This window comes from Micromys minutus, assembly GCF_963924665.1.
Source record: "Micromys minutus genome assembly, chromosome: 1".
Lineage (NCBI taxonomy): Eukaryota > Metazoa > Chordata > Mammalia > Rodentia > Muridae > Micromys > Micromys minutus.
Genome location: NC_137969.1, coordinates 27,209,092 through 27,235,387, shown reverse-complemented (window position 1 = coordinate 27,235,387; position 26,296 = coordinate 27,209,092).

The window sequence follows — 26,296 nt, the reverse complement described above, 5'->3', positions numbered from 1 at the left end:
CATAAACACACACACACACACACACACACACCACCCCAATATCCCGAAAAGTGGAGTAGGAAGATGTCCCAGGGGGAACAGATACAAGGGAGAAGGGGGAAGGAGAAAACAGAAGGCTAGCAGGGCCTCTGCAGGGAGAACTGGAGACTTATCATCCACTAGTGCCTTGGGGTCTTGCCTGAAAATAGGCCCCGTGCATAACTCCAGATAGAAGGTTAAAACTGAGTCTGAGCTAGGCTACACTGGTCTGTCACCTGTCCCACAGCCATCCAGGCGGCCCTTGGGTTCCAAGGGACCAATCTCCCTTGGGACTAGAGTATATTAAGAGAGGAGGTTGGAGCTAGATGGCTACCAAAGCACCCAAGAAAAAGGATAGTTTTGGAGGATGGTGGGATCCGAAGGCAGGTCGCTTTGACCCCTCAAGGCCCCAGGCAGTCCTGCTGTCCAAAGGGCGACGAGCCCCTGGGCGTGGCTACAAGCTCCCTGGGGGAGGGGGGTTGGTAACCGCTGCAGCAGCTTCCCTTACCGCAGCCCGCGGCTCCACCTTAAATGGGTCTGATCAGCGCTGCACCGGTGAGCACATGCTAATATTGGCTCCAATAAAGAGCAAATCAGGACCCAAGTCGACTCGTCTTATCGCACAGTCAGAACTGATGGCTTCAGAAGTCATAAAGATCCCATTTAATCTCGCGCCTATCTATCACACGGCCGCCTTCATCCTCTTTGTGCCGGGGTAATATGTGCTCATTACGAAAGCAAAACAGATCTGGCATGAATAAACGCGGGATGAAGTGCTCACTCGCAACGTGACAGCATGATCAGTGGCGGCAGTAATCGCAGAGAATCGAGGGCTAAATTATTCCATAACCGTGATTTGAGGGGACAGCCCAGAGCACCCCATAGCTGCCTGCGGCACCATGACGTGTCCTGATAAAACATCCTTCCCAATTTACGGGGCCGCGCTTGACTAATCTGCCGCGGCGCGCACACTGTCTAATCATGCCATCAGAACGAGAAGGGGCTCAATTGGGACTCAAGTGGAAGGAGGCTGGAGAGCCACCCTCAATTGAAATTACATTTGTAAATGAGGCAGAGTTTTCAGTTCAGAGTGTGAATGTTACGGTAAATCTGCTGGAGGAGTTGGCAGAGGCCTTGGGCTGATATGGGGACTGCAGGGGAGAGGGGACCCTGCAGAGGTGGGGGTGCCGCTACAGATACACAGGGGAGGGTTAAGGACCCTGTTAAATGAGAGAGATGATGGCGGGAATGGGGGGGGGCGGGTAGGGGGGTGGCGTGGGGGTGGTGGATGCCAGGTCTGGTTTGGTAAAATAGAACCAGTCCTATCAGGAACCAAGAGCTGGCTGTGGGGATGGATACCTGAGTAACCTATGGTTTCCAGGGGAAGCCCAGCTGGCCTCTTTCTGAGTCTCTGTCCTGGCTACCTCCTTCCATCCTGTGTTGGTCAGTGTGTGTCTCTCTGCTCCCTGTGACTAAGGCAGTATGGTGAAACCCATCCACTTTCTGAGTCTGGGCTGGGCTGCTGAGGTTGGAGTCAGGAAGGGACAGGGCTCAGCTCAGGGCCATGTGCTCCAGGGCACTGACATCTATCAAGGTCCAGGGGGAGTCCCTGGAGAAACTCAGCAAGAAAGTGAAGAGGAGGGGACGCCTTAGCCCTCAAGGAGGCCGACCATGGCGTATTTAAGTCCAGGCTAACCGGCCTTTGTGCCTGGACCTCTACTCCCCAGATGGTGGGCACAGCTTACACAGTGGATGGGGACCCTGTTTGCCAGGCAGGGTGTTGTGTGACTAAACCTTTCCTGAGAAGACACAAACTACAGGTCTACTCACCCCAGACCGGGAACCTGTGACCGGCCATGGTACGAATTCCATTAAAGTCCAATTTGGTGAACCAGTGAGTTTTATTACATACAGGAATAAGGGTGAGGGATTACTTACAAGTGCAGAAATGACTCAAAGATGACTGTCTTCAAAGCCAACCTCAGCATGGAATCACAAAGCTGGGAGCCCAGCCTGCAGGCAGCTCAACAGGTTGGAGGGTCCTCTTTCCAGGTGCCTCGGTTAGTCTAAACCTCTTCCAGGCATCTCGGTCAGTTTGTGCTTCTTCTGGGCAGCCGATCGGGTCTCAGTCTTCTAGGCAGCTCAGCATCCTTGCTGTGATAGGAAGGGGCCTCTTGAATCTGGTCAGTTTCTGGGACTTCCTAGTCTCAGTTGTTTGTCTTCCTGTTTAAAGAGCTTCCTTGCAGGATGGAAGGGAGGAAAAGAGTTACACAACATTTAGTCTGGGCTGAGGGGTGGATACTGGTGTTCTGGTGGGATTTTTCTGTGTCCTTCTGGTTTAGGAGTGGTCATAGAACCCCACAGCTGTTGGTGGCCTGGAAGTCCCAGCGACCAGCAATGGCTATGCTGCCACATGGCCTGCAGGGGCTCCCACTGCCTTATCTGGCTGCCTTTGAGGCTGGCCAGACTGGCCCCCACAGCCAGCCAGGTAAGGTGGCTCCGGCCTCTTCAAGGGCCTTTATGTAAATCAAGGCCTAATTAGCCCATCCGGCATTGGTGTAGAATATCATTTTTTAATTACCGGCCCTGGGCAGGTTTGGCTGCTGCCTGTTGTGGGGCCAATTACCATAAATCCCCCGGTAACAATTAACAATGCTGGAGCCAGGGCGCGTAGCCAGTGTTATAATTGTGCTCGCTCTTGTTAATTGGCCTATCTGACTCTTTACTTTTTATGCCGCTCATCTGCTCATTACCGCAGCCATTTAATTCAATTAGCACCTTAATTAGAGGAACAGCCTTGTCCAATGTCGGGGCCTTGTCAGGGAGCCGGCCTGATGATCAGAGACAAACATACCAGGCAGCACAGGGAGGCAGCACAGGGAACTGGGGGGCTGAAGGCTGCCCCAGGGGGTACAGCTAGCCTTCCCCTTAGCCATTCTTGGGTACTAGAAGCCACGCAGGCATCCCTGCTGCTGCCCCCCATGATCATAGCTCTATCCCTCATCACTTCCACCCACTCAGGACACTCTACTGCATTGTGACCTTCAGGCACCCACAAATCTGCCCACCCCTTCCAGCATCTCTAGAGATACCAAGCCCCTGGACACCACCCCCGAAGGAAAGGGTCCCCAGTGGTTTTGTTTTGTGCCAGTCCGTTGAAGCTGCCATTGCCTGCCTATTAATTCTCCTAATTAGAATTAAATGAAGCATGCTAAATTGCTAGATTAACCAATAATTAAGCAGCCAACACACTAAAACTGCACACCCATGTGGCCAGCACCCCTCTGTCTCCCATGCCAGAGCCAGGGGGTGGGGGTGGGTAACCATCAAAGAGGCAGGTGGTAGCTGTGTGACTGCAGCTTCTGTGAGTGTGAATGCACAAGTGTGACTGGGTGTGCGGACATGTGTGGAAGGGAGCCCAATGTAGAAGCCCCACAGAAGCATGTGGATGTGGGGTTCTGAGGCACCGTCTGGGGACCGGTTTGAGGACACAGGCTCTAGAGACACATAGGCAGTGCTTCTAGGAAAACCTGGAGTGCTACTTTGGGGCAGATCAGGACCCTCCTGTTGCCAGTTGGCACTGCCACAGACCTGCCAGGCCCTGGTTGCAGCACCTGCAAAGCTCAGACACAGCAGAGAAGTCCCCAGCATAGCTCCAGGCAGGAAAGGACATCAGAGGGGAAGAAAAGGGCCGCAACTGTGAAGCACGGGGTGCCCCTCAAGGACCTGCTAGTCCAGGAGCTTCTATCCTCATGGGCACTCTACCTCATGCAGCTGACCTGCCATCCTGCCAACCTGCCTTGTGTGCCCACCAAGGTTCACCATCACCGCCAATAGCCCAGAAAGCTTGTCTTAGCCAGTGGCTCACAGCAGCACGTCTGTAGGGGGCCCCCTGGTGGCCAGTCTGGGCCCTGCTCAGAACCACACATGCCCTTGAGAAGGGTGCCCAAATACCACTGTGTGACCCTTATCTTGTCTGCCACAGGAGCCAGGCACCACTCCCTCTCCAAACCCATTCAGGGTAAGCGATTTGAGCCAGTACCTCAGCCAGCACAGAGGCGTACAGTCCACACCCTTCGGCCTACAAGGTGAAATGCTCAGCCAGCATGGAGGAATGTAGTCTGCATTTAAGCCGGTGTCAGGAGAATGCAGTTCGTACTCAAATCTGAACCAATCGTTCTCAGCAATGTAGCATCTTTGACACCATTGCTGATTGCCCAAACCTTAATTTCCCACACCTTATAAGAGGCAGCATCTCTAAGAGTCACTGTGAGGACTGTTTGGACACAGGGGGCCTGGCTTGGGATAGACTAAATGTACAGCACACAAGAGTGATTTCCACAGAGCCTCAAGATGCCTCCCCATGTTTCTAGACAAGAATATGAGTATGCATGTGAACAAGCTGAGGGTCAGGACTGGGGAGACTCGGTAGCTCCTTGTGCCCCCAGATTATGGTTTTACTGGCACCTGTGATTAGATGTGATATTGGGGAGGGGCACGGAGAGATCATTCAGGGCAGAGCCTTGGCTTCCTGCAAGGGCTTGGCCCCCACCCTGTGTAGCGGGGCAATCCATCCCCACAGCCCATCACATCACAGCCTCCAGGCTGTAAACTTCCTCATAACAGCCGCTCCTGCAGCTGGAAGATATTGACTCCGAGGAGAAACAATGGCACGAATAAAATAAAAATAAAAAAGTTAATTATCCTTTGTGTTTGTAATTTAATTAAAGATGCAGTAAAGTTTTACTGTTTTTCCAGGTGATGATGTTTAGAGCCCCGAAAAGCTATTTGTGCTGGTGAGATTAAAGTGCATTTTAAAATGTTCCTCGAGTACTTTCACATTTGTTGATAGATTTTTAAATTAAACTTTAAATTGTAATCTAAATTACCTCCAACAATTCATGGCCCCTGTAATGAACTCCCACTGTTCCCGCTGTCATCCTCCGATGACGGAGTGTGAATGGGGCTCCAGCCGCTTGCGCCTGAGGAACTGAAGCCAAGTCAAACCCTTAGATGCCACACGCCAGACCAGGCAGGAGGGCAATCACCCTGGTAAGGACCTCTGGGACACAGATATCGGTTCTGGGACTGAAGAGACATCTGTCCCTGTTCTGGGGACCCCAGCCCCACAGTCTTATGCTAGTGTCTGAGCAGGGAGAACATGCATGTAACTAGAGGCATCAGAAGCCTCCAGGGGCTGGAGGACTACAGGGCTGGGAACGCAGCTCAGAGCCAGAGCCTGAGGCCAGTGTGACATGGTGACAGCACATCTCCATTGGGCAGACGACACCCCTTACAGCACATGGCCTCCACTCAAGGTATCATCCTTCCCAGAGCAGGGTCAACGCAGCTGTGCTCAGTCTGGAGCGTAACAGCCCTTCTTCTCCCAAGAGATGCAGAAGGAAACGATCAAAATAAATTATAAGTGTTGAACTTTCTCCAAACATTCTGCCAATTGTCTTTTTCCATTCCCAGCTTGTTTGAGTTTTGTTTTTGTCCTATGCATTGTCACTGTGACTAACCAAGATAGGTTGAAGGCAGCGCAGGGGAGAACGGTTCAACCTCCTCAGCCGGCCAAGGAAAGGAGAAAGGGGGTAAGAAAGCAACTACATGCTGTTGCATGTGGTCCCACACTGTCCACTGCAGTGGCCCATTCTGTGAGCTAGTGAGGCAGAAGAGAAGGCGCCATGACACAAGGCTCGCAGCCATCACATCCTCAGAGCCAGTGGTGTGGTACTCAGCATGTAGGACTCAGAAGTCAGAATTTACAGAGCTAGCACCACTGCCAAGGCTCAGCCATGCACATCACCACAACTCAAATAGCAGTCAGCAGGAAGAGGCACCTTTACCACAGACAAACAGGCAAGCAGGACAGACACACATGCACCATTCAGGTGGCTTCTATGATGCTTGGCCATAAAGAACAGAAGCTATAAACTCCTTTTGGAGGCTGGCGTTGGCTTCAGCGAACACCCTCACCCAGGGCTAAGCCCTAGGAACACCAATGACAAGTCTATGAACACCAAAAGGCCGTGGGGTCAGCTGCAGAGTCATCCAGGTAGGACCTCAAGACAACCTGAGCTTTGCCAAGATCTCTCACAGCCCACTTCCTATTACCCTTGCTCCCGGGCAGCTATCAATCCAAAGCAACACCCAGAAGGCACATCCCGTTTGGTTGGTCCACTTCTCAGAATGACTAAGATCCAATCTGGTGACAGGACAAGCCTTGGCAAAGATGGACTTCCTGGGAGTGGCATAGCTGCTGGAACCCCACCCATAATTCAGAGAGGCCAAGATATCCTTTGTCCATCACACGGGTGGGAGCAAGTCTGCAATGGCTAAACACGTATGGCATCCTCAGGATGTCACTCCATCTGCATTACCAGAACAGCCAACAGTGGGCGGCCTGGGGGCCAAGGCTCCTGCCCAGTTCTAAGCCTGGGTCAAGCTGTGGACTTCAGGGAGGCGGGTCTCAGGGTGTATCCATTACTTTTCTCATGGTTGCAAAGTTGTTCCTGACAACTTTGGAAACAGGAAAGTCAGAAGAGGAAAGATTCACCTCAGGCTGCAGTTTGTAGGATGCAGTCCATTAAGGCCAGGCATGGTGACTGGAATGGATTTGTCTGTAGCTGTGGGTTGTGGCAGTGCCTTCATACATGACACTAACTAGAAAGCATAGAGCTCAGACCAGAATAAGAAGTAGCTATTACCTTCAAAGCCTGTCCCCAGTGACCTATTTCCTTCAACTAGGCTCCCTATACCAAAGGCTCCACTACCTTCAAACTGGAGCATCAGCTAGGGACCAAATGTTCAGATACATGAGCCTATGGGAGATGCTTCAAACCCAAGCCATCACCAGAGGAAGAGATTTCTTCTATGGCCTGATTCCATTCCTTCACCAAAGGATCTACACCTCTCACTCAGCAAACCACACCCTGGGAGCGGGGCAAACACTTCAAAGACCAATAGACAAAAGGTCTAAGTAGGTGGTGACCACTGTGAGCAACTGTGGCCCAGGTGGGACACATGCCTATCTTGTAGTAAAACTGGGATTTGTAATCCGTATCTCTGGGGACTCAGCTTTTGGGTGTTGGTATGTGGTGATCCATATACGTGGGGTGTCTCCCCTTCAAAGACAGCCTGTTCTTGGTGCAAGGCATCTGCATTCTACAGGAAGGAGAGAGACATCCCACTGAGGTGGTCCAGCCCACACTCCACCACTTGCCCAACCTGTGTTGGCCAGAGGGGACCAGAATGATGGGCACCTGTCTAGTGCTCAATTGTCTCACTGGTATGTCAGCTAAGCAACAGCTGACCAGTATGCTGGAGCTCTTACAAGGTGTGTTTCCCAGTGATGTCAGGCCCGCCATGTCTGCACTTATCAAAGGATCAGTGTCTAGGATATGCCAAGATAGTCTTTGAAAGTAAAAGACAAAAGTCGTGTCTATGTCTCTTTAAGAAGAAAGCACAGTGCCAGGTTAGCACAACACAGATCATACTGGAGACATGGCTCTGGCTTGCAGCCCCTGACATTAAATGTTGCAACCTTGCCTGGGAAAGCAGCAGCCTAGCCTTCCCCTGGGTCTTCCCAGAGTGTCTCCCAGTAGTCTCAGATCCAAGCTGCCTCTCAACCAGGCCAGCTGCCTCAACATGATGACAGAGATGCAGAGATCATGGTAGGACCATATGGATCTATGGCCCTCTGTGAAATGCCCCTGACAGGAACCAGGCCCACCACTGGGGGTGCTCCCATGGGGAAGAGGCTGAGGATGGAGACACAAGCCCCAACCAGTGAAGCAGCTCGGGAGGAAGGACATCTATCTAGCCTGTCGTATATCCTCTGTGACAAGCTCTTCCATGTGCCCACCTGACATCAGATGGCCACTGCGTGTCTTGTGAAGAAGTCACTATGAGTGTGCACTGAACGAGGCCCCACCCAACTGCCGCCAAGCCCCTCTGCTCCCTGATCACAGAGTCAGAGTCAATTAAAGAACTTCAAGAGAGGCTGAGGGCTCACCCTCAGGAGCAAGGCCGGTTCACCTGAGTGCTGAGAAACTCTGCAGTGATCGTCCCAGTCACCATTTCTGTGGGACACAAATATCTTCATCATCTGTGTCCATTCTGGGAAGTTCTGGAAGGTTCCAACACACAAACACAGTGTTTTACCAGATCTTTGTGTGTTTGTGTGTTTGTTTGTTTTTTGTTTGTTTGGAGGCAGTTGGGTGGCTGCCTACATAACCTACATAACCCTCCCTGCCCTGAAACTCACTATGGAATCCAGGCTGGCCTTGAACTCACGGAGATCTGACTGCTTCTGTCTTCTGAATGCTGTAGTTAAAGGTGTACGCCACCACATCTGGCTCCTACCACACTTCCTTGGCACCAATATTCCAGTCGGGCTCAGTTCAACACTCTGCCATTAATCAGCATGAACAATTCCGTTGGAGCCGTGGTTCCTTCTGCCTGGGCAGAACTTATTGCAGAGTCAACACCCCCAAAATCCTGCTCCCAGCTCTTTTTTCTCCACTGTCCTTGACGTTAGTCCTTGGGGCACAGACCAAAGGGCAGGAGCTAGTTCTGCCTGCAGGGCCAGACCCCAACCTGTGACTTCTGGTCCAAGGACTAGGCTGCACAGAAACAGCGCTGACACACAGAGATGCTTTCTCAGCCTCGGGACTTAACCTTCAACCCATTAGTGGGCAAGGTCTTCTCTTGGGAGCTTGGACAAAGCTGTAGTCTGTGTGCTATTGGGCTCTGGAACAAGGACACTGGAGTTTGTGCTCTGTGTGGATCAAGAACCCTACCTAGGGATCATGGATACCCTAGAGAAGGCCTGCATAAAATCCTTAGTGGGAAAGGGATAGTCAAAGCAGGGAGGGAATCAGGGTACCTGGCCAAATGAAGGAAAGATATGTGAAGGCAAGGGTGGGTCAGGGAGCTTAGATGCTGCATGGTTTTAAAGATGTACCTCAAGGCCAAAGTGGCCAGAGCTTGCTGTGTGCTCAGATTCAGAAGGTGGTTGCAGCCTCTGTGCCCTGCATAAAGCCTACCTCTCTCACCCAGACATGGGCTCCAGCAACAGCTGAGTTCAGCCTCCCAAGTCCATAGTGCCAGGATCAGCTTCTCTTAAACATGTCTGGAACATCACTGAAGCCCACAGCCACCAGTGTTACCACACTTGGCTAGTGTCTTGGACATTTCTCCAGGTCACTGTCAGTGTAATACTCACGTAGACCCCACTTGGCTCTGAGCTCCTGCCATGCACTCTGCCCCCAGCTGTGCTTCCTTTGCCTCCTCCCTGAGGGTATGAAACACTCAGCACACAGCCTGGCTCAGAGGGCAAACCCCTGAGAAGGACATCACCGGTCCTCACTGCTGGCTTTTCAGTGGACATCTGAAGCCCCACTACCTACCACCAGGTGGCTTCACATAGAGTGTCCTCGAGAGAACTAGGCAACATCTCCTGCCTGCATCTTGGCGTTGTACAGTGTTCCAGTTTTTGCTCACCTGACACCCACAGAGGATATATATATATATATCCCTCTGTCTGCATCCTCTGACCACTGGAGATCCCAAGAGACTCCAAGCCACTTGGGTATTGGGGTTCTCCTGGGGAGTCACCAGTTCCCAGCTTCTGCCCATTTTTCTTTCAGGAGCCTTGTCATTCTCAAGGTGATTGGTGGTGGGTTCTTGTGTGTTCTATCAATCCCTCGTGAGTTTCAGAGGTTGTGAATACCATCTGTTAGCCCACTGCCCATTTGTTAACATGGTCTATTGAATTCTTTATCGAGCAGAATCCTTCATTTTGATACCATCAAATCCATCCATTCTTCACCTTATGATTTGTTGTCTTGGGTCTTGTTTTGAGAAATCCTTTCTCCCAAGGTCACAGGGAAATTCCTCAGCACCTTGCCCTTCCAACCTGTAGTTTCACCGTTACCTCCTTACATCTGGGCTTCCCTTTGTGTACAGCCTGGGGTAAGGATTGTGTCTTCTCTTTCCCAGGATGTGAGGGCATTGTCCACTGTTGTTTGTTGTAGTTCCATGACTGCATAGCAGATCATTTTTGCTCACAAGCAAACGTCTCCATCTGCTTCTGTGTTTGAGCACCAGGACTTTCAGAAGGACCCAGAAAAGGACCTCCCTCTCCCAGGGAGAAAGAGCATCCCCTCTGGAAGCAGCCACAGGCTAGTTAGCTTACCAGAATCTCCAGGGTAGGTTGGTCATGTGACCATGGCCAATACTCAGGTCGGGTGCTCAGCTGGGCTGTGGCACAAGTTCCTGAGTGTGTGGCTACTCTACAGGATGGTCTTGGGCTTTTCAGACCTTTTACTTCAGTCCTACCTGACCCCAGAGCCACAGACTGTCTCTGGTCCCTGCTGTGCCATTCACCACCATTCAGCCTGGAACGAACCAGCTTGTCCCTGAGGCCTGTCTTCACTGAAAGAGAGCAGACATGGGCCTACTTATTGTTTTCAATTTTTAAAGTTGGTTACATTTTAAGGTTGTCAAGATGGCTCGGCGGGAGTCTCAGTCAGGATTTCTATTACTGTGAGGAGACAGCATGACCATGGCATAGCATGGCAGTTTTGGTTTATTTATTTATTTATTTATTTATTTATTTATTTATTTTACTTTTTACTGACTGTGCATTTCATATCATTCGTCCTAATCCCATTCATTTCCCTGCCTCTTCATATCCACCCCCAACCCTTGTAACCTCCTCTGCAAAAGAAACACACACACACACACACACACACACACACACACACAGTAGTCTCTTTTGTCCACACTTATTTACTTGCAAATGTTTCATTGAAATGAGTCATTGCTCTGGTTTGAGGCCTGTAGTTTCAACCAGACTGTTGACTATGGAACTCTTGTAAAGGAACTCACTGAACTGTGGCTGGCTTGCAGTTCAGAGGTGTAGTCCATTATCACCATGGCAGGAAGCATGGCAGCATCCAGGCAGACATGGTGCTGGAGAGGTAGGTGGGAGTTCTACATCTGGATATGCAAGCAGCAGGAATAGACAATGAGTCACTAGGCCTGGCTTGGGTTTCTGAATTCTCAAGCCTCCTCCCCTTCCCACCCCCCCCATCCCATGACACGCTTCCTTCAACACCTACTTCAACAAGGACACACCTCCTAATAGTGCCATTTCCTATGGGCCTATGTGGGCCACTTTCATTCAAACCACCACAGCAGGTAAAGATACTTGCTACCAAGCCTAATGAACTGAATTTGATCCCAGGACCCACGTGGTATAAGGAGAGAATGACTCTGGCACGCTACACACACTGAATGCTATGTGTGCCCACACATACATGTACACGTACAAAACCAAATACATAAACATTAATGAAAATTAAATTTCTTAATTTTTAACTGACCATAAATGCGGTGTATTTATCGTACACCACATAATTTGAGGGGTTGGGTGTAGCTTGGATGGTAAGAATGCTTTGCCTGAATGTTCAGCATGCTCAAAGCTCGGGGTTTAAGTTCACGTGAAACGGGGCATGATGTGTTCACATGTAATCACAGCACCCAGGAAATGGAGACAGGAGGAAGTTTAAGGTTATTCTCGGTTACGTAGTGAGTTTGAGGCTAGCCTGAGATACATGAGGATGTGTCTCAAAAACAAGCCAAAGCACAATTTGAAACATATGTAGATTGTAAATAACATTAATAACTAAATAACATACATATCCTCAAGTACTGACATCTAAAATCCACTATGCCATTCCTTTTTTGTTCTTTTCTCTCTCTCTCTTTTTTTTTTTGTGGGGGAGTGGTTTTTGATATGGGGTCTTGCTATGTATTTCTGGCTGTCTCAGAACTCACTATGTAGATCAGTCTGGCCTCAAACTTACATAGATTTACCTGCCTCTGCCTCCCAAGTGCTGGGATTGAAGGTGTGTTCCATCATTGTTATCTTCTATTAAAAGAAGTTATCTTGAACTTCTTTCAACCTAACTGAAATCTTCTATCTTTTATCCGGCATCTCCTCCTCACTCCAGGCCCAGTCCTGGTCACCCCTTCCTACATTCTGTTTTTGTGAGTTTGGCTGTTTTAGATTTCATGGGTAAGATCATTTGTCTTTGTGCATCTGATCCATTCATTTCAGCCTGATGTCCCCAGGGTCATCCACACTGTCAGAAAGAGCATACACAGAATTTTTCTTTTGAAGACTGTATAACGGGGAGCTGGAAAAATAGCTCAGTGGTTGACATCATTGACTGTTCTTCCAGGGGATCCGGGTTCAGTTCCCAGCACTCACAGGCAATTCACAAGTGTCTGTAACTCAGGTTCCAGTGGATCTGACACCCTCACACAGACATACACGTAGACAAAACACCAATGCACATTAAATAAACATTTTAAAGACTGTGTAGTGTTCTACTATCTGTGTATTACATTTTTGTCCACTTATCTACTAACAGACATTTAGTTGTGGATGCTGTGAACAGTCTTGCAATGAGTATGGAAGTAAAGATGTCACTGACTTCATTCCATCTGGACATTAAACCTAGAAGTGAGCTAGCTAGGTCATATGGTAGTTATATTTTTATTTTTCAAGATGAGGTGGGTTTTCAAGGTAGCCTCAAATGCTCATGTATTTGACTACTTGATCCCCAGTTGGTAAAACTGTTTGGGAAGGATTAGGAGGTGTGGTCTTGTTGGAGGAGGTATGTAACTTTAATTTTCTTCAACACTTATTTTTAATGATGGTTATTAAATGCTTTAACCTCCCTTTAACCCACTACCCACAAGAGATAGTGGGAAAGAAAGGACACGGGGGAAGTGCACTGTTTAGAAAGGTTCTTTGTAACAACTCCCGTTGGTGTTGTATGGAAATCAGTAGTTCAGTTCACAGGTCAGCAGCGGCAGCTCCATCCACTCACAAACACTTCATGGATACACCAGCAGTCAGGAGAGAAAACACAAATCAGTAGTAGCAGCACTACCTAGCAGAAACAGCCAGACTACAGCCTTTTCACAAGTCAGCAAAAAGGACCCAGAGGGCCACCACGAGAAGTTCTCAGCTGTATCTCTCAGAGAATTGGAGATCAGCAAAGACACAAGACCCACAAGATTGCACAGCTTCCACTTCCATCACTGTCTGTCGAGTCCTATTTATACTCTCCAAACACCACATGTCCTCAGCATGTGGCTTGTCTCAGCATGTGCATCTGTCTCTGATGACATCCGTCACTCTGCTGATCAACCCAAGACAAGGAAGCAGCAAGAAACTGCAGCACACCACCAGAAGATTTTTGGTGTGTTTCTCTCTGTGGAGTCCTGAAAAACGGAGCTCAACTATGCAGTGTAAGGAGGACATTCATGTTCTTAGCACAGAATCCTTCATCAGAGCCATTGGAATGTTAAGAGCTCTGTGGGATGTTCAGTAGGAGCTTGGAAGATAATGTTGAGAACAGTGCCGAAGATGGAGGCCTGGCTTGTGAAATTTCAGAGGGAAGGTTAAAGACTCTTATCAGGGCTGTTGCTGTTTTGATTGTAAAGATTCTCTGGTTTTGGTTAGCTGGAGCTGAAGAATCAGCTGTGATTAACAAGATACCAAAACTACTAAAGCAAAACCTTTGAATTACTGGGGCCATTGATGCTGGTCAGCTGGAACTAAGAAATAAGTGGTGATTGAGAAGAGACCAGCATCACTGAGGTGAAATCTTCTGGGAACTGTTTCCTGAGAGCAGAAAGAAGCTGTGTTCCAGAGATAGACAAGGTTGTACCTAGTGCTGTAGCTGCACTTGGTAATGTGTAAGAGTCACCCAGGTAGTACTGGTTTTGAAGGCATGAAGGGGCCATGAAGAGCAGCTGAGGTTTGGCACTGTGAGAGGCCATGGAAGGCCATCGATGAAGCCTCAGTTGCAATTAGTGCCTCCAGGACTGACAGTAGTGTTTTGGAGATGCCAGTGCATGAGATAAACACCAAGAACAGCAGCAGCAGTAGAGAACAGGCAGCTAGAGCCTAAAAGACAAGGTGTGTGCTGCAAAAGGCAGAGCTGGAAAAGTGACCCAAGCTCTTGTAAGAGCCCAGAAGTTCATAAATGGATACCAGACATTGGATGGTAAGAATTTGATTTTGCCCTGATATTTTTCCTTCTTGAAGGAAGAAAGTATTTTAGTAGAGCCCACTATTAAGAGACTTTGAATTGAAAAAAAGGGGGGAGGGCTTTGAATTGTAAAAGAGATTGGCTATTTTAAAGGTATTGAAATTTTAATATGTAAGATTTTGTAAAACTGTGGGACTCTTAAGGTTATTTAGATCTTGGAGATAAATAAGAAAGTAAGGGTTGAGACTTAATAGTGATGTGTTTGTGCGTCAAGTTGACAAGGGGTCAATTGTACTGGCTAGTTTTGTGTCAACTTGACACAAACTGTAGTTATCACAGAGAAAGGAGCCTTAGTTGAGGAAACGCCTCCATGAGATCCAGCTGTAAGGTATTTTCTCAACTAGTGATCTAGGGGAGGGCCCAGCCCATTATGGGTGGTGCCATCCCTGGACTGGTAGACCTGGGTTCTATAAGAAAGCAGGCTGAGCAAGGCAGGGGAAGCAAGCCAGTAAGTGACATCCCTCCATGGCCTCTGCATCAGCTCCTGCTTCCTGACCTGCTTGAGTTCCAGTCCTGACTTCCTCTGGTGATGAACAGCAATGTGGAAGTGTAAGGTGAATAAACCTTTTCCTCCCCAACTTGCTTCTTGGTCATGATGTTTTGTGCAGAAATAGAAACCCTGACTAATGGGGTCCATTCTTGTGAATAATAAGTTACATAAATCTGTATCTCTATGGGTTGGGCCAGGTGATAGATAATAGCTATAATTGGGCTAACTTACTATAGCATTCAAATCCAAGTAGCTCTACATATTCTTATATGTTTATTCTCATTTTATATGAAATTGTGCAGGCTGGAGAGATGGTTTAGTGGTTAAGAGCTCTGACTGCACTTCCATAGGTCCTGAGTTCAACTCCCGGCAACCACGTGGTGGCTCACAACCATCTGTAATGGGATCTGATGCCCTCTTCTGGTGTGTCTGAAGACAGCTACTGTGTACCAATATACATAAAATAAATACATTTTTTTAAAAAAAGGAATTGTGAGAGGTAAGGGGATCTCTGTGAGTTTGAGGCCACCCTGATCTATATAATGAGTTCCAAGAGTACATAGAGAAACCCTGTCTTCCTGTCTCAAAAAAAAATCAAGTTCCAAATACAGTTTATTATAATGTTCTTTCAGTAATAATTATAAATATTTAGGACTATGTTATTTAAGATATACATATATATGATTGTACTTTTCCATTTATTTATTTATGGTATTGTGAATACACATACATGTGCATGCATGCCCTGGCACACATGTGGTGGTCAGAGGACTACTTGTAAGAGTTCCCTCTTTCCACTGCATAGATCCTAATGAGCAAATTCAGTTCTTCAGACTTGTCAGCAAGCCCCTGATAAGCCATCTCATCAGCCCTCACGGTTTCCCCTTGATCTTTTGTTCCTTTGAACCAGTGCCTTTTTTGAACAAGGTCTAATGGTCTCCTTTGACCCTTGAGCTTTTTGTTTCCTTTTTGTTCTTAATTCATTTGGTTTGACATAAGGAGGCTGCCCTGAGTTTCTCTGGTTCTCATTTGCCTGGTGCCATCTTTCCTCCACCTCTCAGCTCTTGGTTTCTCTGTGTCCCTTCTTTAAAGTCTAGTGAGAACATTCTACAGGAGCTTCCGTCATCCGCCCACCCTCACGTGACACCCTCACGTGACACCCTCAGTCAGTTATCCTGGTCCGGCTTTGTCTCCTCTTCCATTTCCTAGTTTCTATACCTCCAGTCTGATTTTTTTTTTCTCTTCTCCTTTTCTCCTTTACAAGAATCTCAAAGATTCTTCGCATCTCCAGAGTGGTTGAGCAGCCTGCCTTGTATATTGGGGTTTTCCAAGCTCTGACCCTCAGCAGCTCTGTGCCCCAGGATCTATGCACACAGAGGAGCTAGATTCCGGATCTTGTTAGGAGGTAAGAGAAATATGCAAGCCCCACAGTATTCTTGCAGTGAATGTCACCATGGTATTCTGACCCCCGTGGAGTAAGATGATGCTCAGCCTTAGCACCTTCAGTCCCCTGCGGGGTGCCTACCTCATCTGTGCTACTGAACCTGAGGGACTGGATACACGGGCACTGCTTGTTATAAACGTGTGACCCAGCCCAAGGTACTCTCTCACCTGTTTCTTCTTCCAGCTGTGGGCTCAGTATCACTCCATGCTTAAGAGTCCCTGGGGCAAGAGGTGACCAAGGAGGGACCACAGCAATGCAAGAAAACCAGAGCTCTGAGCTGAAGTTCCTTCCAGAGGCCCAGGATCCCACCCCGGGGTCTTGATCGCCATTGGGGAATAATCAACTGGCCCCACAGCCCTGTGTCCTAGCTTTTCTAGTGAGAGATGAACAGCCTTTTCCAGAGGTGCAGGGACAGAAAGGGAGGCAGGAGGCGCAAAAGTAACAGAGGCAGGACTTGAGCCCAAGCAGCTGACCAGCCATCGCAGACCTCAGGCACAGCCCAGCACCATTGGCGGGATGATAAATGGACACTATTTTTAACGAGGGACGCCACAAAGACCGTTTCTATTTGTTTTTGTGGTTCACTGGGGCCGTTGGGCCTGCGTATTAATGCACTCTGAAGGAGATAAACCGGGAGAGCTGAGCTCTGAGTCCACGCGATACCATCAGGCACCATGGGGAAAAATGCCTCGTAATAATCTCGTGAAGGTTTTCTAAATTAAGACCAAACAGACGACCTGCGGTGTATCGTCCCATCAGCAGCGCCGCCTCTGTGCTCCTATCCATTGCAGACAGAGTGACAGCCACTGGACAGCAGGAGGAGGAGGCGGCCCACGGCAGCCATGTGGTTGTGAGGATGTGGCTTCCCGCAGGGTGGCTCTAAGGACTCTAAAGATCACTCCAGCTCCCCAAGAGGAACAGGGTCCAGCCGGCATCCTGAGCACTGCTAGGCTGGAGGAGGCAAGTAGGAAACCATAAAGTGACTTGCCATGATTTGCTCCTACCGTCCCACACACATATCCTCTGAAGACCACTTGGAAGTCACCAGTGTCCCCAACCCCAGTGACTCCTGACTCACACCATGCTTGTCACCTCCTGCAAGGGTCTAGGTTTATCCTGCTCCACCAATTCCATGTTTTCTGGACCACAAGGCTGGATCTCTCCTGAAAGAGAGAACATAGCCACCAGGGGTAGGGGACCAGGGACCTGCCACAGGCTCTGAGACAGTACCCAAGTACCCTTACCTGTGACTGTGATCCCAGATTTTCTCCAGGGCCACTGGCCTTGCCTTCAGCCCATGTGACCCCGAGGCAGACACAGCAGGTTGGAGCCCATGCTGAGACTCCCACAGGTTCTACCTCTAGGGTCTGTGGGTCCCCCAGGTCCCTGGATCCACCATCCTTTGCTCCGTGACATAGTCATGGGAACCTTTAAGCTGTGGGAACCTGGGAGATCTTCCTAACTTTGCCCTTGAGCTAACTACTTGTGTGTGTGGCTACAGCAGCCTGGAGGATCCAGGTCCAGGTCCCCTGCTTGGGAGCCACTTTCTACCCATCCCAAGAGCAGCCCCAATACATGCCATTTCATTTTCTCCCCGGAGAAGCACTTACCCGAGGCAGCTCCAACCCTAGACCTTGAAAATCCGAACCTCCTCAGCTACCTTACCATCATGCGCCTATCCCACACCTCAGGAGGTTCCTGAGCTCAAGGAAACGAGCAAGTGGCCATGGACATGGATCTTGAGTCAGGGGTCAGTGACATCCGAGACCCTTCTGCTTGTTGCCCATTCCTGCCTGGGTTCAGCAGACTCTAAGGCCTGGCTGAGGTCAGCTCTCCACAGCCTTTCCTGGAAGCCTCCATGTGTCCCGAGGAGGAAACCCCCCAATCTACCAATAGTGACCAAGCCCAGAGAGGCACTTGAAGCCAGGCCCAGCACTCGCCAGAGGTTAGTCTGCGAGTCCCACAACTGTTCTCAGGTGCTTCAAGGTGCAGGGCCAGCCCAGGGCCTCAGGGCAGCCCCAAAGCTGTTCTGGACACCCTGTACCATGCCCCCCCCCCAGCAGATCAATAGCTTTGGATTCTGAAAAGAACCCAAACAAAGAAGTGGGCTTGTAAGTATCCAGCTTGTATCAGCTGATAAATGGTCCCCTCTTTAAGGGACTTATCTCTTTAGGACTTGCGGGATGAGGGATAGCGTCATTTGTCCTGTTGGCTCGTCTGGACCAGCCGAGCTGGATCTATTTAAAAGATAGTGTGATACTGTCGACAGCAATAGACAGGGTAATTGCAGAGCGACTGCTGGGGTATAAATTACAGGGCTCTAAGTGGTGGAGTGGCCGCTGGCGAGCGGGGGACTCCTGACAATTTACTTGTCCCTCTGCCCCGCCGCCTGCTTATCACAGGCCAGCAGAAGAAACGCGTTCTAGGTGAAAAAAATTAAGTATTGATCAAATTAACAGTTTTTACTGATCTTTTTAAGGTAGAAAAGGAGCGCAACAATTAAATTTAGAACACAAAAGACGCAGTGGGATAACTCTTGACCCCAAGTGGCAAAGTCGGTGACACCAACAAGCAGGAAATACAGCCTGGGCAGACGGCCGACCTCCGAGATTTACCCAGCCTGCTTTTTACAGGGCCCGGGCTGGAGTGGGAAGTCTGGCCTTAGACAGGGAGGAGTGTCTGGGACCCCCTCATCCCTCAGGCCAGCCAATGGCAGACAAGCTCTCTGAGGACAACCTCCTTTAGCAAGCCACCAGGGCTTGCCCCCTCAAGATGTATGCTTTGATGATGAACAAGGGACCCAGGCATCATGGGTGCTGCAGCCTAATGACATGGGTGTACCTTGGATGGTCCTAGCATGTGCTAGCCATGAGAGGACTAGGCAGAAGCTGACCACGTCTGACCTCGGTTTCCCCTACAGAGAGCATAACCTCTTAGAATGTGCAGGGTTCGTGGAGAAATCAAGAGAACACAGTTATGGCTGCCATTCCTATGTGGGGGCCTTTGTTCTCCCTCTTCAGACACCCTGGTCCTAAGTGCCATAGTCTGGAAAGGTTGAAGATGCAGCAGTTCACACTCCTGGCTAAAACATGCAGTGGAAATCAGAGTGGGCCCTGGGATTAAAGGAAAGGCCCCCTCCTGCCATAACCATCTGCTTGAGGCCCTGCATATGCCCACTGGACGAAGCCCTGTTTGGCTGGATGTCCTGCTGCCTTCCCTGAAGGGATGGAGAGCAGGCTCATTCACAGGTGATCCACCAAGGCTCAGTGTGAAATGCAGCCAAGCAAGCGTGCAGAGTCCCAGCACCCAACTAGGATCAGAGGACAGACATGACATGAAACTCTCGAGCCCAGAGGAAGGTGAAGACACCTGCAAAACACGGTCCCTCTGACCTCACACTTTATCCTCTCTGTGAGGTAAAAGGTGTCCTGAGGGCCACTGACCTTCAGGAGGCCAGGGTTCTGGGTGAGCACTGGACAGAGACTGTGGAAGCCAGGACACCCCAGGCTGGAATGGGAAGGACTGTGTGTTGAGAATGGAGAAAACATACAGGAAAAAGTAGGAGTCATACTCAATGTGCACCTGTAAGGGGACAAGCCACCCCACACCTGGAGCCATCCGTCTTAAGCATGGAGGTACCCAGGCACCCGGGGTGAGAAACAGGTCCCACAGCTACAGGGATCAGGGCAGGCAGGAGTCCTGAACCAGCACTGGTGGGAAATAGTGGCTTTGATGGGAGATAAATAAAGGGCCTCCAAGCAGAGCAGACCCCAGCCTGGTTGGAGCCATTGGTTCCCTGCCTAGTCCCAGACGGGCAGGGGAAAAACCTGAAGGTCAGAGCTCTACCCAGACTCCCACTCTGACATGCTGAGTCACCTCAGCTAGGCTTAACTGTGGTTACCTGGGTCCTTTGTCTCCTCCTCTCCCTTGCATTGCTTGAGTAGAGTCAACCCAGAACCGAGGCTATTGCTCTTAGTTGCCAGTTCTGGGTGAGAGTCCACAGACTCAAGCTACTGTTGGCTGAATTCCAGAGGGCACCCTGCACCAGTGTCCCAACATGGGACTCTGTGGCCTATCCCTTCCCATGTGGCAAGCGGGGTCGCTGCTAGGCTGAAAGTGAGTGGAGTGACACAAACCATACCCCAGGAACTAACAGAGGGTACAACCCCCAGCCACTCTGTAATGGCTGGAGCTATAGCCAGCCCACTCTCTCAGCCACTTGCTATAGGAGTCTGGCCCCTACCCAGTTTGAGATGCTTACAACCTGAACTAACAAAGGCTGTGCCCAGCGTCTGCAGGGCAGGAAGACAGACAGCAGCAGAAAGGATCTGAGAAGTCCAGAGTCCACAGAGCTAGTAAGCCCATCCGAACTGTGGTGTGCGTCCCTGAAGCTGCTTTCTCTCCCTGGATCTCACCTAGATAGCTCTTGGTCTGGCCTGGACCAAGGCTGACTCAGGGATGTGGGTATAGTTGTCTCTGCAGGTGGATGGGAATGACGTCTCCTCTATATGATTCTACCTTTAGGACTCGTGACACAGTTTCTAATTAAACTTTGCATCTGAAGAAATTGTCGATTCACAGAAGATTATGGAAAACAATATGGAGATCCAACAAGCATGTCATCTGGTGTCTCCCAGCAGACATCTGTAGGCCACCACATGCCACCACAGCCAAGACATTGTATTATTTGATCCAGACACAAGATTCTTCCACATGGCCCCTTTGGTGTCCTCACGGCACTATGTCCTCTCCTTCTGAGGCTTGAATCTCTCTCCAGTGCTGTGATTCCCTCATCACAGGGGCTCCAGAGATGGCTCAGCAGTTAAGAGCACTGAGTGCTCTTTAGAGGACTCAGTTCCCAGCACCCACATGGTGGTTTACAACCACCAGTCCCAGGAGATCCTATGTCCTCTTCTGGCTTCCACAAGTACCAGTTATACAAATAGTACAGAAATAGACACACAGACAAAACACCCATACACATAAATAAACAACAAAAAGAATGTTCTTGTTTTTGAGACAGGGTCTCACTATGTAGCCCTGGCTGTCCTGGAACTCACTCTGTAGACCAGGCCTCAAACTCCCAGAGATCCAACTGCCTCTGCCTTTGCCTTCCAAGGGCTGGGATTAAAGATGTGAGGCACCACTGCCCAACAAACAAACAAACAAACAGAAGGATATTCTAGAGTCAGGATGCAGCTCAGTTGGTAAAGTGCTTACCTGGCATATGCAAACTCAAAAATATGTATGTGAACAAATAAACATTCAAAAATATTCTAGGGTGGACAAGATGCCTCAGCAGGGAAAGGTTCTTCCTACCAAACCTGATGGATGATTCGCCATTAGTCTCTAGAACTCAAGAGGCAAAATGAGAGAACAGATGCCCAAAAGTTGTCCTCTAACCTCAGTGGGCGCGCGCGCACGCACACACACACACACACACACACACACACACACACACACACACACACACACACACACATACTGTGGCATGATTGCATACACACAGAGATAAATGAATAAATATAAAAAATAAATCAAAGCCGGTGGTGGTGATGGTAGTGGGTGGGTGCATTTGAAAGGCAGCGATGGGCAGATCTCTGAATTCAAGGTTAACCTGGGCTACAGAGTGAGTTCCAGAATAGCCAGGGCTACACAGAGAAACCCTATGTTGAAAAACCAAAAAGTAATTAAAATTGTATTATAAACAAGAATTCCTAGAAATGTGGCCTTAGTGCTTTCACTGCCTAACACAGCTCTCTGAAGAGCGGTCATCTCTTCCTTTACACTGCTGTATACTATTCCATGTCCTGCCATGTATTGTTCCATGATGGTTGCCATGACTGGTTTATTCATCTGTCAGAGACATGAGGGTTGTTGTTTCCAGGTTTCTAAAATAAAACCTCATTACAAGGTTAAAGTGGACGCTTCTGGTTTCTTTGGAGAAAAGTATATACTTACAAAAGTCAGATTGATAGGACAGAGAAATGGACTAGGAGGGACAAACATAGCTTCTTAGTCTAGTGGCATGTGTGTGGCTCACAGGAAGATCTGCCTCTGGGAACTGTCCAGCAGCGCCAGCCTGAAGCCTCTAATGCTCAACAACATTCAGCTCTAATTAGACACTATAGCAAGGCCCAGGCCTCTCTTGCTAGGATCGAAGGCTCCCGAGTCCCTCCCTGCGCCCCTCACCCCTCCCAGGCTCCAAGTCCAGTTGACCCAGCCTGCTTGACACAGCTGACCTGGGAGAGCCAAGCTAAGGGCTACCTGGGCCCCTGCCAGCCCTATCCTGAAACCCTCTTTACCTGCCCACCACAAACACTTACCGTGGGACCCCTCCTGCTGCAGTAGGAACAGACAGAGTCTCTGTACACAGAGTCTAAACTAACGCTAACCCCCAGACACTGAATCAACAGAGACCCTGAAGGCTCTGCCCCAGCTCCCCAAGGTGAACCATCCCACAGAAACAAGTGTCTTTAGGTGGCCCTGAACCTTTGCAGGAAGATGGCAAGCCATGAACTGTGGGTCCCTTGCTGCTCAGAAGCCACACCTAGCATGAGTGCTCCCACTGTCTGTGGCTGGGTGGCGTCAGAGGTGATGGGGGGAGTTGGTGAGGTCCTAGGCCAGGTTGTGGGACACCAAGTGCAAAGCAACACAGCCCTAGGGATGTGGAAAGTGTGACAGAGATCTGGCTGCACCCCAAACCCCACCATAGAGCATGTACAAGGCTCCTACTCATCCTTAACCGCACCGCTGAGGATCGGTGGGCACCAGTGGACCAGCAGCTCCGTGTGCACCCCGGCAAAGCAGGGCAGACAATGGATGGATCGGATTTTAAGGTCCCAGGCTAAGCTGTGACATCCTCAATCCGAGGGCAGGAAAACTAGGCCAAAGATTGTTTGTGGTCAGACATGTATAGCTGACAGCTTCCTTACCTAAAAGGGGTACAGTCAGGAGCTGGGACCCTGCTCCTGACTGATTGAACTCCACTTCCCCATAGCAGAGACTATCAGACCCCCACCCCCAGAGTCAAACAGTGAGGGTAAAAATAAAATTCTAAAAAACAGAGACGAGGAGAGAGGGAGGGAAGGTGGGGGGAGGAAGGGAGGAAGAGAGAGAGAGAGGGAGAAAGGAAGGGAGGGAGGGAGGGAGAGAGAGAGAGAACACTTACCGGCAGCATGTCCCTCAGAAGACAATTTTTAAGCATGAAGAATTGCTGTTGCAGATCCTTCTGGAAGTCCCCCTCCTGCCTTTGATGCCTTTTCTCTGCATAGTAATGTGTCTTTAAAAAAAAAAAAAAAAAAAGGAGCTACTGATATATGTTACAAGAAGTGTATCTCTTTCACCAAGACAGAACATTTTAATTCCCCGACACCTTTTAGTGATTGCTTCAATTTCCGAAGATTTTGATAAAATCATGCGGTTTAGGAGTCACGGGATGGAGCCAGTGCGGGCAGAGCGTAATGAAACACTCCTGTTCCACAGCCTTCATTTGACACAGCCCAGCTCTGGGGCTAATAAACGCAGTGTGATGAATGCCCGAGCCACGATTGTAAAAATATACTTGTAATTGGGTTAATATGCCTTAAAATACGGCCCATCAGTTATCTTTCCTTCTCTCTGCGGCATGCATGTGCAGGGGTGCATGTGGGCTGCCTGCCTCTCCTCCCCACCCATGCTGCCGCTTCCATCCCCCCCCCCTTCCCCCGGGCCACAGGCTGTTTACAAACCTGTCTAGATCATCCCAAGGCTGGAACGAAACAACTGCAGCAAATCTGCCTGGCACTGGGCAGGAGCGACCGCAGGACACACAGGAATGGGTGTCCTTCGATGCAAAGGTGGGGTGGGGTGAAATCCAGGTAACACCAAGGATACTGTGACCCTCTAGGGATCTTGACAAGAGGCCTAAGGGGCAGCGTCCCCTCACTTGGCTCCACCTATGCCCAGTGGACATCTATCCCAAGGATGCAGGAACCTGGGATGAGGCTATAAAATAGTAGGGAATGAAGCAAGGAAGACTACCAGAGAGAAAGGCTCTGCCCTGGAGCAGTATCAGAGCAAATATGCCAAGACTAAATTAAGGGGTCCCTAGCCTGAGCCCCAGTAAGCCCATGGTTGAAGTTTCTAGACACAGCCTTGTTGCTGGTCTATGTTAAACAATGCTGTCCTCTGCACGCAGAAGTGTGGTTACCTGAGACACTGAGACCCTAGGATAAAGCCTTTAGACATCTCCAGGACTATAGCCTCATCTCACTGGTGTCCTGTAGATGTCTGTGGATAGGTGGGTGAATGGGCAGATGGATTGAAGGATAGGTAGGTGCTTGGGTAGACAGGTAAACAGAGATATACATAGATGTGGATGTATGGGTGAGTCAGTCCATAGGTAGATGGATGGATGATGAGTAAATGGATAGATGGGGTAGGTGAGCAGACAGATGAATGAATGGGATAGATTGATGGGTAAGTGTATAGGTGGGTGGATTGATTGTTGGGTAATGAATAGGTAGATGAATAGATAGATAGGTGGGTGAGTGGGTGGATGGATAGGTAGATAGGCAGGTGGATCTTGGTTGCAGAGATTGGTGAATGGGTCGATAGATAAATGGATGATAGATGAATGAGTGGATGAATAGGTAAATAATGGAATACTTGGTCTGAAGATTCTTGTTTGAGAGCTACTATATGGGCATGTAAAAGGCTGGGGCAGCCTTCGATTGATACCAGGAAGCCCACCCTCTTTTCTCTAGAGCAGAGGCTTTCTTCCTGTGGGTTCCTTCTCCTCCTGAGGAGCCTCACTTACCTCAGGCCCCATTCTTGATGAATACCCCCTGCCTCCATTTATCTCTCTGAGTTGATCACTCAGTCCCTTCCATCCCTCCCCCCAGTTTTATGGGGTCAGGTCTTAGGTCTCCTGCAAGACTGAGAGTATTCAGTCTATTAGAGGCAAATATGTGAGGGCCAGGCAAGGTGGAAGCTGGTAGTACCCAGGAAAGGACCAGGGCTCTGTAGAGGAAGTCAGCACCACACAACAGACCCGGTGAGCTAAGCCAGACCTCCTGACTTCACTGCACCCTGAAGCACCACTGAGGGACCAAAATGTTCTGGAAATGCCACCCCATGGGAATGCACCAGCCAACCAAGAGCCCACTACGAAAGGAATTTAATGTTTGACCTCTCCCATTACAGGACCAGAAAGACATCCTAAGCATTTCACTGGCCAGATGAGGTGCTAAGTGACTGATCAGGCTCCACAGCATTGGGAAAGTGAGATATGAAACAGGCCTGGCTGGAGGTGTCTGGCTAGGCCAGCTAGACTGAGTTCCAGGCAGTCAGCACATGTGGCCTGCATGAGGTAAATGTGTACAATAGCCCCATGTTTGAAAGAAGGACCCCTAGATAATTGAGAGCCCTCAGCCCCACCTCTACCTCGTCCCAACTCCCTTGCCTCAGAAAACATACATGACATGTGAACACACAAATGCTGTGTCAGTACACACACTAGGGAGGAAGGGAGAGCGAGTGAACCATGAGCATCTCTACACGCCTTTCCTGGGGCCAATGGCCTTGAATGTTGATCCTTAGAGATAAAGGCATGAAGAGCAAAGGGTATTGGTGGGGCACTCTCAACCCATGTCTTCCACATGTTCTTGCCCCTCCCCCTATCTAGGACCTGGCTCCTTCACATAACTTCCTTTCACTGTACATACACACACTGTGTTCCCTTTCGGGCCATAGCCACCTCTGTCCTCATTTGGAGGTTAGCCCTGCATATAGGTAGACAATAGGCTGTTTCTTCACACAGGGAGTATTCATAAGTCTGGGCAGGCTTAGAGTGGACAAAATGCACACATAAGGGCCAGTGTTAAAGTGCTCTGGGCAGTGAGGATTGTGTTTTCCCCATCCTCCTAGGGCACACAGGGATGGCCCTGCAATCAGCTGTCCTATAAGTAACCACAACACCCTATCCAAATACAGCCAGAAGCATCCTTGAAGTATGTGCCTTCCCCAGAACTTGAGAACCACAGGTATAGTAGGAAACCACACACTCATCCTTACAGTGTGATCGGAACATGAATTAGTCATGTGAGTGTTCTGGCATGGCATGTATGTCACTGGGCATCTAACTTACCAATGTAACTACAAAACTGCCTAGTCTACCTATGATCACAGTGGGCCCAGGCTTATTGCTCTATGGCCCACCATTCT